The sequence below is a fragment of the Rhineura floridana genome, chromosome 9 (assembly GCF_030035675.1).
Source record: "Rhineura floridana isolate rRhiFlo1 chromosome 9, rRhiFlo1.hap2, whole genome shotgun sequence".
Taxonomy (NCBI): Eukaryota; Metazoa; Chordata; class Lepidosauria; order Squamata; family Rhineuridae; genus Rhineura; species Rhineura floridana.
Genome location: NC_084488.1, coordinates 40,842,741 through 40,855,628, shown reverse-complemented (window position 1 = coordinate 40,855,628; position 12,888 = coordinate 40,842,741).

Below are 12,888 nucleotides of genomic sequence, written 5' to 3'. Positions count from 1 at the left end.
CATATATGCTCCTTTTATTTATTCATTCATTTATTATATTTAATTTATATCCCACCCTTCTTCCCAGAAGGGGGTCTGAACTGGCGGTGACTGACCAGGAACAAGAACTTGGGGTTGTAGTGGATAGCTCGATAAAGATGTCGACCCAGTGTGTGGCACCTGTGAAAAGCGGGTAGAGAAAAGCTTTTCTCTCTCTCTCTCTCATAACACTCATAACATTGGGCACCCAATGTTGGAAGATTCAGGGCAGACAAAAGAAAGTACTTCACACAGTGCATAGTTAAACTATGGGATTCACTTCCACAAGAGGCAGTGATAGCCACCAACTTGGATGGATTTAAATGAGGATTATTTATTATTTATTATTTGATTTATATCCCACCCTTCCTCCCGGCAGGAGCTCAAAGGATTAGACAAATTCATGGAGGAAAAGGCCATCAGTGGCTACTAACCATGATGGCTGTGCTCTGCCATCATAGTCAGAGGCAGTATGCTTCTGAAAACCAGTTGCCAGAAGCCACAGGAAGGAAGAGTGCTCTTTGCACTCAGGTCCTGCTTGCAGGCTTGCCATGGGCATCTGGTTGGTCACTGTGAGAACAGGATGCTGGACTAGATGGGTCACTGGCCTGATCCAGCACATGTTTCCTATGTTCTTATCCATCCCACAATTGCCTTCAACCACCAATGTAGGACTTCCATCGTCTCCCTGGGATTTGAAGATGAGAAGTAGAGCTGTGTGATCAGCCCAAATCTCCAGATGACTTCTGCCAGCAATTTCATGTAGATGTTAAAGAGCGCAGAGGACAGTATTGAGCCTTAGGGTACCCTACAAGCCAATGTCCATGAGGTGGAACAACTGTTTCCCAGGATCGACTTCAGGATTCACTCCTCCAGGACAGATTGGAACCACCGCAGGACCAGGTCTTCCAAACCCAACCCAGGAAAGCAATTCAGAAGGATACCATGGTAATTGAGAGGTCCAGGAGAGCTAACGGGATAGGACTCAATCCATTCTCTAGCATAAAACATCCTCCAGGGGGACTAACACTGTTTCTGCCCCAAAACCCATCCTGAAACTGGATTGAAACAGATCCAAATAAAAAATATAATCCAGGACCACCTCAAGCTGAGAGGCTATCACCCACTCCAACACCTTGCAGTGAAGCTTGTTGTTGATGCTTATAAACCCACCATGGTAAATGTTGCTGTCCTTTATTGGTACACATGAGAGCGTTCTGACACTTCTCTCAGACCTGTAACATCTTAACAGTTACGGGTAACTTGGCATTCATCAAGTGTCTAACATTTGTCATAATTTATACTCTCACTTTGTGCTCATCCTAGTCCCTTTCATTTGCAATTCAATATAAACAAGTGTAAAATTATGCATATTGGAGCAAACAATCTTAATTTCACATATACGCTCATGGGGTCTGAACTGGCGGTGACCGACCAGGAGAGAGACCTCGGGGTTGTAGTGGACAGCACGATGAAAATGTCGACCCAGTGTGCGGCAGCTGTGAAAAAGGCAAATTCCATGCTAGCAATAATTAGGAAAGGTATTGAAAATAAAACAGCCGATATCATAATGCTGTTGTATAAATCTATGGTGCGGCCGCATTTGGAATACTGTGTACAGTTCTGGTCGCCTCATCTCAAAAAGGATATTCTAGAGTTGGAAAAGGTTCAGAAGAGGGCAACCAGAATGATCAAGGGGATGGAGCGACTCCCTTACGAGGAAAGGTTGCAGCATTTGGGGCTTTTTAGTTTAGAGAAAAGGCGGGTCAGAGGAGACATGATAGAAGTGTATAAAATTATGCATGGCATTGAGAAAGTGGATAGAGAAAAGTTCTTCTCCCTCTCTCATCATACTAGAACTCGTGGACATTCAAAGAAGCTGAATGTTGGAAGATTCAGGACAGACAAAAGGAAGTCCTTCTTTACTCAGCGCATAGTTAAACTATGGAATTTGCTCCCACAAGATGCAGTAATGGCCACCAGCTTGGATGGCTTTAAAAGAAGATTAGACAAATTCATGGAGGACAGGGCTATCAATGGCTACTAGCCATGATGGCTGTGCTCTGCCACCCTAGTCAGAGGCAGCATGCTTCTGAAAACCAGTTGGCGGAAGCCTCAGGAGGGGAGAGTGTTCTTGCACTCGGGTCCTGCTTGCGGGCTTCCCCCAGGCACCTGGTTGGCCACTGTGAGAACAGGATGCTGGACTAGATGGGCCACTGGCCTGATCCAGCAGGCTCTTCTTATGTTCTTATGTCTTCCTCTGTCTCAATGCACATAAATACTAATGTACGTAATTACTGGGTAATCCCTTTGCAGGTTGTAGTTCTGCATTTATTCTGCTACCTTTTATTTCAAAGATTGTAGCACATAGAAGAATGTGCTGTGGCTTTGAGTATGCTGCCATAGAAGTGGCTCTTCAAAAAAGGAACATACATATTTGCCCTCCAGGCTCTCCACTTAAAAAGACACACACACACACACACACATAGAGGGGAGAACCTGTGGGCCTCCAGATATTATTGGACTCCAGCTACGGGCCGAAGGTTCTCCATCTCTTTGAACACTGGCAGTGCAGGGTTGGGAGGAAGAAAATATTTGCATTAAGAAATTCTATTTTGACAGATTTACATCTACATTTTAAAATTCCGGCCACTTCCAGTGTAATGTCGGTACCCTGATGCCGTCTTCAAAGTCTGGAAACAAGAACATATGCAGGCCATACTTTTAACGACAGGTTATATGTGTACAGAGCTTGATAACAAGAAAAAAAGTATGTTTTGATGTATACATGTAAAGGGAAGAGGACGCAGATTGCATTATATTCAGATGTACCAATCTGATTATAAGGCCTCTCTTGCTCCTTATAACCAGGGCACCACTTTACTGGGTAAGGAATTAGGAGGGGATACTCTCTTGTGATACAAATATGCCAAAGTGAGGTATGTCACATCAGTATGAAAGACTTAAGACTATTAGGAATTTACAACTTAGTCCTAAGCATGTTTTTACTTGGAAGTAATTCTCACTGTGTTCATTAGGACTTACTTCATACTACAGGGAAAGGCCTTTGCTAGGACTTTTGAGAACAGCTGTGGGCCCAGGAAGTCTTTTCTGGTTAAGAGATGACTTTCTCCCCATTTCTGTGGGCCCATAGTTCCCTGCTAGTTTAGCCTGTCTGTGCTGTAAGCTCTAGAAGTCCTAAAACAGTTCTTGTCAGCAAGAGCAGATTCTGAGCACATGGCTGATTCCTGGGGATCCTTCCTCCTCTCTCGCAGGCTCTAGAACTAGTGGATCTTTTCTTGTGTGATGATTACTGACATGGATTAGTATGTACAATCCATACATATCACTCCAGCATTTCCCAGATGAAATTAAGAATACATTTTTGTTAGATGAAAATGTCCCAAAAGAAGGGGTAAAGTCAGTGTTGTATAATGGTTAGTGTGATGGCGTGGGGCTAGGGAGACCTAGTTTCAAATTGCATCTCGGCCATGAAACACCCAGGATGACTATGAATAAAAATTAGATTGTTAAATTATAGAAAAGATTAACAGATGGGGAAAATGGAATCTATCTGGAGAAACATAAAATAGATGAAGAAGTATAAGTTAATATGTTTTAAAGTCATATGCTGATGATTGGTATAAGGAAAAAATATTTAAGAAAAAGAAACAGATTGGATAAAGTTAAGCTTGGAGAAATACAAGCAATACACATACCATTCTGACTGGCTAGGAACATATAGAACACCAATATGATTGGTAGGTTTTGGTCTGGTCTATGATTGGTTCATTCTAAGACCAATTTGGCTGTTAGAATTTGTGTGGCTCTATACATCAAATTGTATTGCACCAAAGATATCAAAGTTCTGTAGTAGCCTGAGCCGATACAAATAGTGTTTTGAATCCCTGCCCCCCTGATGCTACTTAATTTTATCCTGTCTGTATTTTCTGTACATGAATATTTATCTGGATTATTTATTTATTTAAATACATTTCTATCCCACTCTTCAGCCAAAAGAGGCTTCCACAGCAGCTTACAAATCAATGCTAGCAAGATAGTTCCTGCCTTCAGGCTTATGCAACACAAAAGAAGACTGGGGTGTGTGGGAAGAGGAAATAAGCAAACTCAGGCACAAGTTCTTTGTTACAAGATCTGTTAATGACCAACTGAGATGGAAAAGTTGAAGCTGAAGAGCAACCAAAGGTTGTGGGTCTGTCAGGCCCTATGTCCCTTCCTTTCCATCCTCTGCTACAGCCTGGTGTAATGGCTGCTGCCTGGTGACAGTTGATGGACCCCACCAAGCAGCCTATAACGTCTAACATACTTGTGTTACTTCTTCTATATACCTTGCACTTGTCTAGATGAGGACAATGTGGGTGACTTCGGGCTAACCTACCGCAAAGCTTAATGTACCTCACAGGGCTGTTCCATGGATAAAAACATAGAAAGAGTAGGGAAGGGGGAGATATTTAATTCAGTTTGCATTTAACAAATACCATAGCAAATTCACACTTTCCAAAACACTATGTGAACCATACACAGCCATCCTTCAAAATCCGCACTTCTCTGAATTTTTACAATGCAGTTCTCCAGCCAAGTAGTGTGTCCAAAAATGCATATACTAGGGTAATGTGTGCATAAAAATGCACATATTGTTGGAAATAGCATAGAAAAATGCATTATATTTGAGAAAATTGTTTTGCAAAAATTTATTATTTATTTATTTATTTATTAAATTTCTATACCGCCCCATAGCCGAAGCTCTCTGGGCAGTTCACAACAAATAAACATCTGAAATACAAGTAAAAAGCCATATATAACACAAGTTAAAAATGAATTAATTAAAACAAAAAAATGTAAACATAATTAAACGCATAACTAACTGCAAAACTCAATACTAAAATATTAAAGTGTTAAGGTGTGAAATTGGTAAGAATGTTAAAACGTTAAGATAATTAAAATGTCAACATATTAAATAATTTAGATGTTTACATGTTTAACATGTTTAAAATGTTTAAAATGCCTGGGAGAAGAGGAAGGTTTTTACCTGATGCCGAAAAGATAGTAATGTTGGTGCCAGGCGTACCTCATCAGGAAGGGCATTCCATAGTTCGGGGGCCACCACTTAAAAGGCCCTTTTTCTCGTTGTCACCCTCCGGGCTTCTCTCTGAGTAGGCACCCGGAGGAGGGCCTTTGATGTTGAGCGCAGCGTACGGGTAGGTTCATATCGGGAGAGGCGTTCCATCAGGTATTGTGGTCCCAAGCTGTGTAAGGCTTTATAAGTTAAAACCAGCACCTTGAATCGGGCCCGGAAACATATAGGCAGCCAGTGCAAATGGGCCAGAATCGGTGTTATATGTTCAGACCGCCTGGTCCCTGTTAACAGTCTGGCCGCCGCATTTTGCACAAGCTGTAGTTTCCAAACCGTCTTCAACGGCAGCCCCACGTAGAGTGCATTGCAGTAGTCTAGTTTAGAGGTTACCAGTGCATGGACAACTGAAGCAAGGTTTTCCCTGTCCAGATAAGGGCGTAGTTGGGCCACCAGCCGAAGTTGGTAAAAAGCACTCCGTGCCACCGAGGCTACCTGTGCCTCTAGTGACAGGGATGGTTCTAAAAGAACTCCCAAACTACGAACCTGTTCCTTCAGGGGGAGTGCAACCCCATCCAGGACAGGTTGAACATTCACCATCTGATCAGGAGAACCACCTACTAACAGCATCTCAGTCTTGTCTGGATTGAGCCTCAATTTATTCGCTCTTATCCAGTCCATTATCGCAGCCAGGCATCGGTTCAGCACCTTGACAGCCTCACCTGAAAAAGATGAACAGGAGAAGTAGAGCTGCATGTCATCAGCATACTGATGGCATCGCACTCCAAAACTCCTGATGACGGCACCCAGCGACTTCATGTAGATGTTAAAAAGCATGGGGGATAGCACTGACCCCTGCGGAACTCCATATTGGAGAGCCCAGGGTGTCGAGCAAAACTCCCCAAGCACTACCTTCTGGAGACGACCCGCCAAGTAGGAGCAGAACCACTGCCAAGCAGTACCTCCAACTCCCAGATTTGTATTTGGCAAAATTGCATACAAAAATGTATATTAGGAGAAATTCACACAAAAATTCAAATGAATTTTCATGAGGACTTAAAAAAATAATTTCCAAACTGATGTAGAAATTTAGAGAACTGAGCTGAAGAGTGAAAAAATGAGAAACCAAAACTGACAGATTCCTCATCTGTAAGAAGAACGTTGCATGGTTCTCTGAGCTCATTGGAGGAAAGGCAGGACAGAAATGTAATAAATAGGATGGAGACAAACCATAGAAATAAGTTGATGGTGTTCCTTAGGCACCTAAAAGAAATCAAGGTCCAATATAATACAATATAATAAATATATAACATTCACAAGAAAAACAATATCCTGCCTCTAGTCTCAACTAACATACCTGCTTCCCCTTTCCTTTTCTTCCTGTATAAGGGAATATGATGGAGCAAGAGACAATGAATTAAAATACTTCATTTGGAAAAGATTTGTGAAAATAGGTATGCCAAGGCCCATCTTAAAGAGTGGGACTGGATTGTAGAAATAGCTGGAGGCAGTGAGTTCCAAAGGCTTTGCCAAAGAAAACAAATGGAAATGTAAGAACAAGAGAAACTCAGGGCTATCGAAGGAGAATGAATAATAAACTGGAGCAACAGAATGCAAGCATTTGAAAGTAAGATTTTAAAATGAATACAATGAAGGGAAACCGATGTGAAGAGGGTTTTTTTTTAAAAGGATAAATGCTGCTATATATACAAACAAGAAAAATGAAATGAGCTGCAAAGTAAATAGAGCACAGAGTAAAATCAGTGGTTTTAGATGGGATAAGCCAGACCAACAAAAAGGGCATTACAATAATCAAACCTTAACTTTAACAGTCTTGATAAAAACAAGCAAAAATAAGAAACACGGCCATACAGTTTGATAGTATACAAGTTGGGTTCAATGGGACATACCCCCTCCATATATGGATAGGATTGCAGCTTCTGATGAGCTAAGTTCTGGAGTTAAAATATAATCAGTGTAAAAGGTATAATACCAAAACAATGCATGAGTGGTATAAACAATAGTACACATACACCGAAACATGGAGGACACTGCATTAAGAGTGGATAAGAGGGTCCAACTTAGACCAGGGAAACCCACCCTCAACCCCCTACTTAGCCATTACATTTAAGCCAGTCATCATTATGGGAGTCAAGGGGCAGGGATAAGGAGCTGCACAACCATGGGGATGGAACCAGTGGCATAGCACTGCAGACCTTTTCTATACATGATGCCTCTTTAGATGATTTACATTTGAAGAGGACTAGTGCAATAAACAAAAATAAAATATCCAGCAACTTTAGATGATATGGTTGACATCACTAAGTCCTGTAACCGTGTTGCTTGGGAAGATATGGGAATAGGCATCTCGGTTTGTTGTTGGACCTACTTCTGATATTTGTGTCTCTGCAATAGTATGTTGCTGCTGATGAGTAGTCATTCATTCTAGATTTGGGGATTGTCTGTAAACAGGGACAGGCCTTCTGCCTATGAAAGAAACACCCAGGATGGGATATTGATTATTGATGATATGATGGAGTGGTTTTAGCTGTGTGCTGAACAGGTGGTGTTCTGCCATTTTGTCTCCTTTGCCAGTCCTTCAGTAGACAACTCTTGAGTATCAGTCTGGCTTTGTTGGTTTGTTTCTTCTCTTTATTGGATAGATACTGTAATTTTTAAATGCCTGATGTAAATTCTGTGAGTTCCTGTTTAAGGAACTGGAACAAACATGGTTGTATTGTAGGGCTTGGCTGTAGAAGGATAATGTGCTGTTACTCTGAGTGGACACTGAAAACATGTCAATATTGAATATTCAGTGGGCTTCCTATAAAAAGCGGTGTTTATATATCCATTGCATAGTGCGATCATGGCGTCCAGGTGACCTAATGTATGGGCTAGTCCAATTTCGTGTTGAAGTCCTGGTGGAATTTCTCAAGGGTTTCCTTTCAGTGGGTCCAGATGATGTAAATGCCATCAATGTATTTCAGTCAAAGAGAAGACTTTGAGGACAAGAGTTGAGAAAGTGTCACTCCAAGTCAGCCATTAACATGGCGGTGTATTGTGGAGCAATGAGGTCAATGGTACTGCCACAGGTAGTACCTGGAGGATACAAGTTATCCCCAAATCAGAAAAAAATTATAGGTAAGTGGTGATGCCAAGATTGAATCTGGGCCCTTCTAGGGACCTAGGGGCCCTCCTTTTGATAGCTTGGTATCCTTTTTGTGTGGAGAAGTAATGTCTGTAATGTAGATAGCTTGCCTTATTTTGGAAAAGCCCTGCTAACTGCACCCTTTTGAGAAAGGTTGGCTGTTCAAGTGAGACTCCAGGTCTCATTCCTAATCTGTTTGCTGTATGAACTGCTGGTAGATAGTTCTGCAGTTTCTTTGAAAGTGTGTAGTATAATCTCTCACTCTAGTTGGACCGGTATATAGGTTATAGTGGATACTTCACCTTCAGCACATTTGGTACGACATGCTGCTGTTTATACTCAGATAGAAATATTATGTTGATATCTAGGGGAGTTTGAGACTGATGGATTTCCACATTATACAGCTAGCTCTGTTGGCTTCCACAGTGACAAATTCCAGAGGGACAGCTATTGTTAGTCTCTTGCAGAAAAGAAAATTAAATACTTAAAGCAGGATTCGGGGTTTCTTTTCCACGATTGGCACAATTAGAATAAAGTTGTACAGCTGGAAAGTATTATCACAGTCAGTGCTGCTGAGAAAGGGTCATTCTTCCTATCTTATTGGCCTCTCCATAAGATGTCACAGACTCAACGATGTATCTTTTATTTTAAGGTTGTTTGGTTTATGGCCCATGTGTTTAAATTTACCCATCTGTGTGTGTGTGTGTGTGTGTGTGCCAACAGGATAACATTTCATACATTTGACAAAGTGGGTCCTAATCATGGGGCGGGAAGGTAGGATGGTCAAATCTGTCATTTTCAGTTTCTCTCCATTTCTTCTTTTACCAGTCTTAAATTCATTTCTACATGTTTCCAAGTCAGTTTTCTAAAGTCCTCATGAGAATTCATTGGCATTTTTGTATGTGTTCCTCCTAATGTACTCATTTTAAATGCGATTTTGTTTAATGTACACATTATTGCAAGCAGTTTCCCATAATAATGCATTTTTGTAAGTTATTTTAACTAATGTGTACACTTTTTAAAATGCACACTTTCCCTTAACATCCATGTTTTGTACATATTATTTGCTTGGAGAACTGCACAGAAAAATTCAGAGAAGTGCAAATTTTGAAAGATAGGCATATTTCAGTCTGTGAATTATTTTGGGAAGTACAAATTAGGTAGATTCATATTAAAATGTAACCAAATGGAATTTGTTCCCCCATTCCTAACAGTAGGTAGATTGGGATCAACTAGTCTGTATCTCTGGATGTATTGTTGGGAAGGACCATAGTTCAGTGGTAGAGCAGAATGTTCCAAGTTCAGTCCCTAGCATCTCCAAGTAGAGCTGGGGAAGAACCCTGTCTGAAATCCTGGCTCTCAATGTAGACAATACTGAGCTAGATGGACCAGAAAGTCTGACTTGATATAAAGCAGCTTCCTATGTTCCTATGTATCTAGCTCTGGTTGGTGGATCTCAGGGTTCTAGTAAAAAACAAAGTAGATCCTGCAAGCCTGAAGTCTCCCCTTCTCTGCTCCAATCCATGAAAGGTTATACCACACATTATTAAATGTGCACGTTTTTAAGGACTGTGTTGTCTTAGCTGTAATCTTCAACTAAATTTGTATAAATCCTTACAGACATGGGATCAGTAAATATTTCCTGTCTTTCCCTCTGTAGCACCGCCATGTGGGCAACTAGTAGAGCCTCATTGGCACTATACATTTAAAGCAGTATCATATCACTTTAAATAGTCATGGCTTCCCCCAAAGAATCCTGGGAACTGTAGTTTGTTAAGGGCACTGAGAGTTGTTAGGATACCCCTATTCTTCTCACAGAGCTACAGTTCCCAGATTTCTCTGGGAAGAGGGTATCTACTGCTGAACACTCCAGGAGGACTGTTGGGGTAATAGGGGTTTTCTAACAACTCTCAACACCCTTAACAAACTACAATTACTAGGATTCTTTGGAGGAAGCCTTGATTGTTTAAAGTGGTATGATACTGCTTTAAATTTATATTGCAGGTGGGGCCTAAAAGAGCTTAACTGCTGTTAGTGGAAATATTATCTCTGTGTGTAGAAATTGACAAGGTAATAACTCCTGATATATTTCTCTGCAGATGTATACGCAACCCGTATGCGTGAGTGAGAATTAGGATATGAGATCTCTCTCTCCCCTCCCATCTCAGATTAAGAGTTCTATAATGTATCTATGTATTAAATGTGAACTTGTAATGTTATTGAACAGTTTGTGAATATTTACCTAGAAATTAACTTGCAGCATTGTCCTGTGCATGTTTATTCAGAAATAAATCTTGCTGTGTTCAATGAGACTTATTCCCAAGTAAGTGTATATACTCGTATTGCAGCCTAAGACCCAGATCTTGATATAAAATCTTACTTTAAAAAATATTTTGTTGCTTTTTTTTTAACATCAAATATTTGTGCTGCTTTTACCCTGTGTGCAAACTATTGCATTATCTCTAGTGACACCCTGTGGTAATTATCTGATGCCAACATTGCACATTCCAACTGTACATTGAAACTATACAATACAGTGAGATTCCTTTGGATCATTGTTATATAATAAACATCTGTGTATATGGAGTTTTACAGAGTAACTTAAGCAATAAAGAGGTCCCTGCCTCAAGTATACAGTACTTATCAATACTATGTAAACTCCAGTAGTCGTGACTAGCAAAAACAAATGAAAACATTTTAGTTGGGCTTATTCTCATCACCAGTTACATCTGGATTCAAGGATTATGTCACACATCAAGTTAACAAATGGTATAGCCAATGTGGCTGCAGACTTGTAACATGTGCTATTAAAAACTATTGTGTGAAGCAGCTTTTTCACACATCATTTTAGGCTGCAATCCTAAACACACTTACTGGCAGGGAATAAGCCTCATTTAACAAGGTGGGACTTCTGAGTAAACATTCATAGGATTGCACCGTGAGGGACCAGATTAAAAGAGATAAAATCAAAGTTGTCATCATAGTTAAGGTTGATATTAAATGAAAACCTTGATAGATTCTGCAGGACCTAAGGATACTTAGAAGGCCACTGGGAGAAGTCACCTGAAAGTTTAGGCTGAAGTGTTATCAATATGTGCATAACACTTAGCTCTACCTCTTTTTTTCCCCAGCGAGGCTGTTGAACTCCTAAATTGGTGTCGGTAGACCATTTCAGGGTAGATGAAGGTGATCTGGCTTGTACTCTGGCGTTTGACCTGAGATCTGTACTTTTAGGACTCACCCTATTTTTATTACTGTAATTTGTTTTAAACTGTTTTTAATATTATATCTTTTAATTGCTGTACCCTGCCCTAGGACCTTACGGTGAAGAGTGGGTAAGGAATGAATGAATGAATGAATAAACCAACAAGAAGCTGAAACTTAATCCAGACAAGATGGAGGTACTATGGGTGGGAGAACAGTTATTTCTGGACAGTTGTGTTCAACTTGTCTTCAACCAGGTTGCATTCGCTCTAAAGAACCAATTTCACAGTTTGGCGGTACTCTTGTTTTGGTGCTATCTGGAGAAGCTCAGGTGCCAGTCCTGATCAGAAGTTATTTTTTCACTTATGTTGATGTGTCAACTGTGACACTATCTAAAGAGGTCAGATCTTACTTCAGTTGTCCATACACCACTTCAAGTGTATGTACTCTAACACACTCTGTGTGGAGCTGCCGTTTTCTCCAATTGGTGCATACTGTTGATGCCCAGTTACTGATTAGAATCAGGCACTTGGAACATATTGAGCCAAGTTCAAGGTCCTTGTATTAATTTACAAAGCCCTGAACAGCTTTAGGGACTGTCTGAATGTTTATATTCCAGGTTGATCACAGAGATCATCTGCAGGAGCATCATTGGTCATCCGGCGAGTTAATAGTCCAGCACTGGAAAGCCTGAGCACACCAAACACGGAAAACTGGACCCACAATCTTCTGCAACTAGCAGCCCATGAGGAAAGTAAAAAAAAAAATCAAGAAAAATCAAACTTTCAAGAGATTTGGAGTGCATTTCTTGAACTCTTCGCTGAGTAAAACCCACAACTGGAAGTGGGAGGCCCAAAGCAATGCAGGGATGGAAACTTCTCCAATCCAACAGCTGTTCATCTGGGACTCCAACAGAACAGTGACACTCATTTATCTTAACCCATATCTGAGCGTATGAACCTGAACACTGTTTAAACAACTAAACATCGGGGGGGGAGGGAAGGGGGGCATGAGGAACTGGGAGGAGTGGGGTGGGGAATAAGGGATTGTACAATCTTATTGTAATAATGTTACAATAAACTATATAATAAAAACTATATAAACACTATAAATAAAAAAACAAGGCTTTGCTTTCATTGACCCGGTCCTATGGAATGCTATGCCAATAGAGATTTTATTTATTTATTTATTTATTTATTTATTTATTTTATTTATTTAATTTGTATCCTGCTGTTCCTCCCAGCAGGAGCCCAGGGCGGCAAAGCACTAAAACACTTTAAAACATCATAAAAACAGAACGTAAAATACATTAAAACAAAACAGCATTAAAAACATTAAAAAAACCTTTAAAAGGGTTAAAAACATTATTAAAAAACACATTAAACAATTCTGACACAGACGCAGACTGGGATAGGTCTCAACTTAA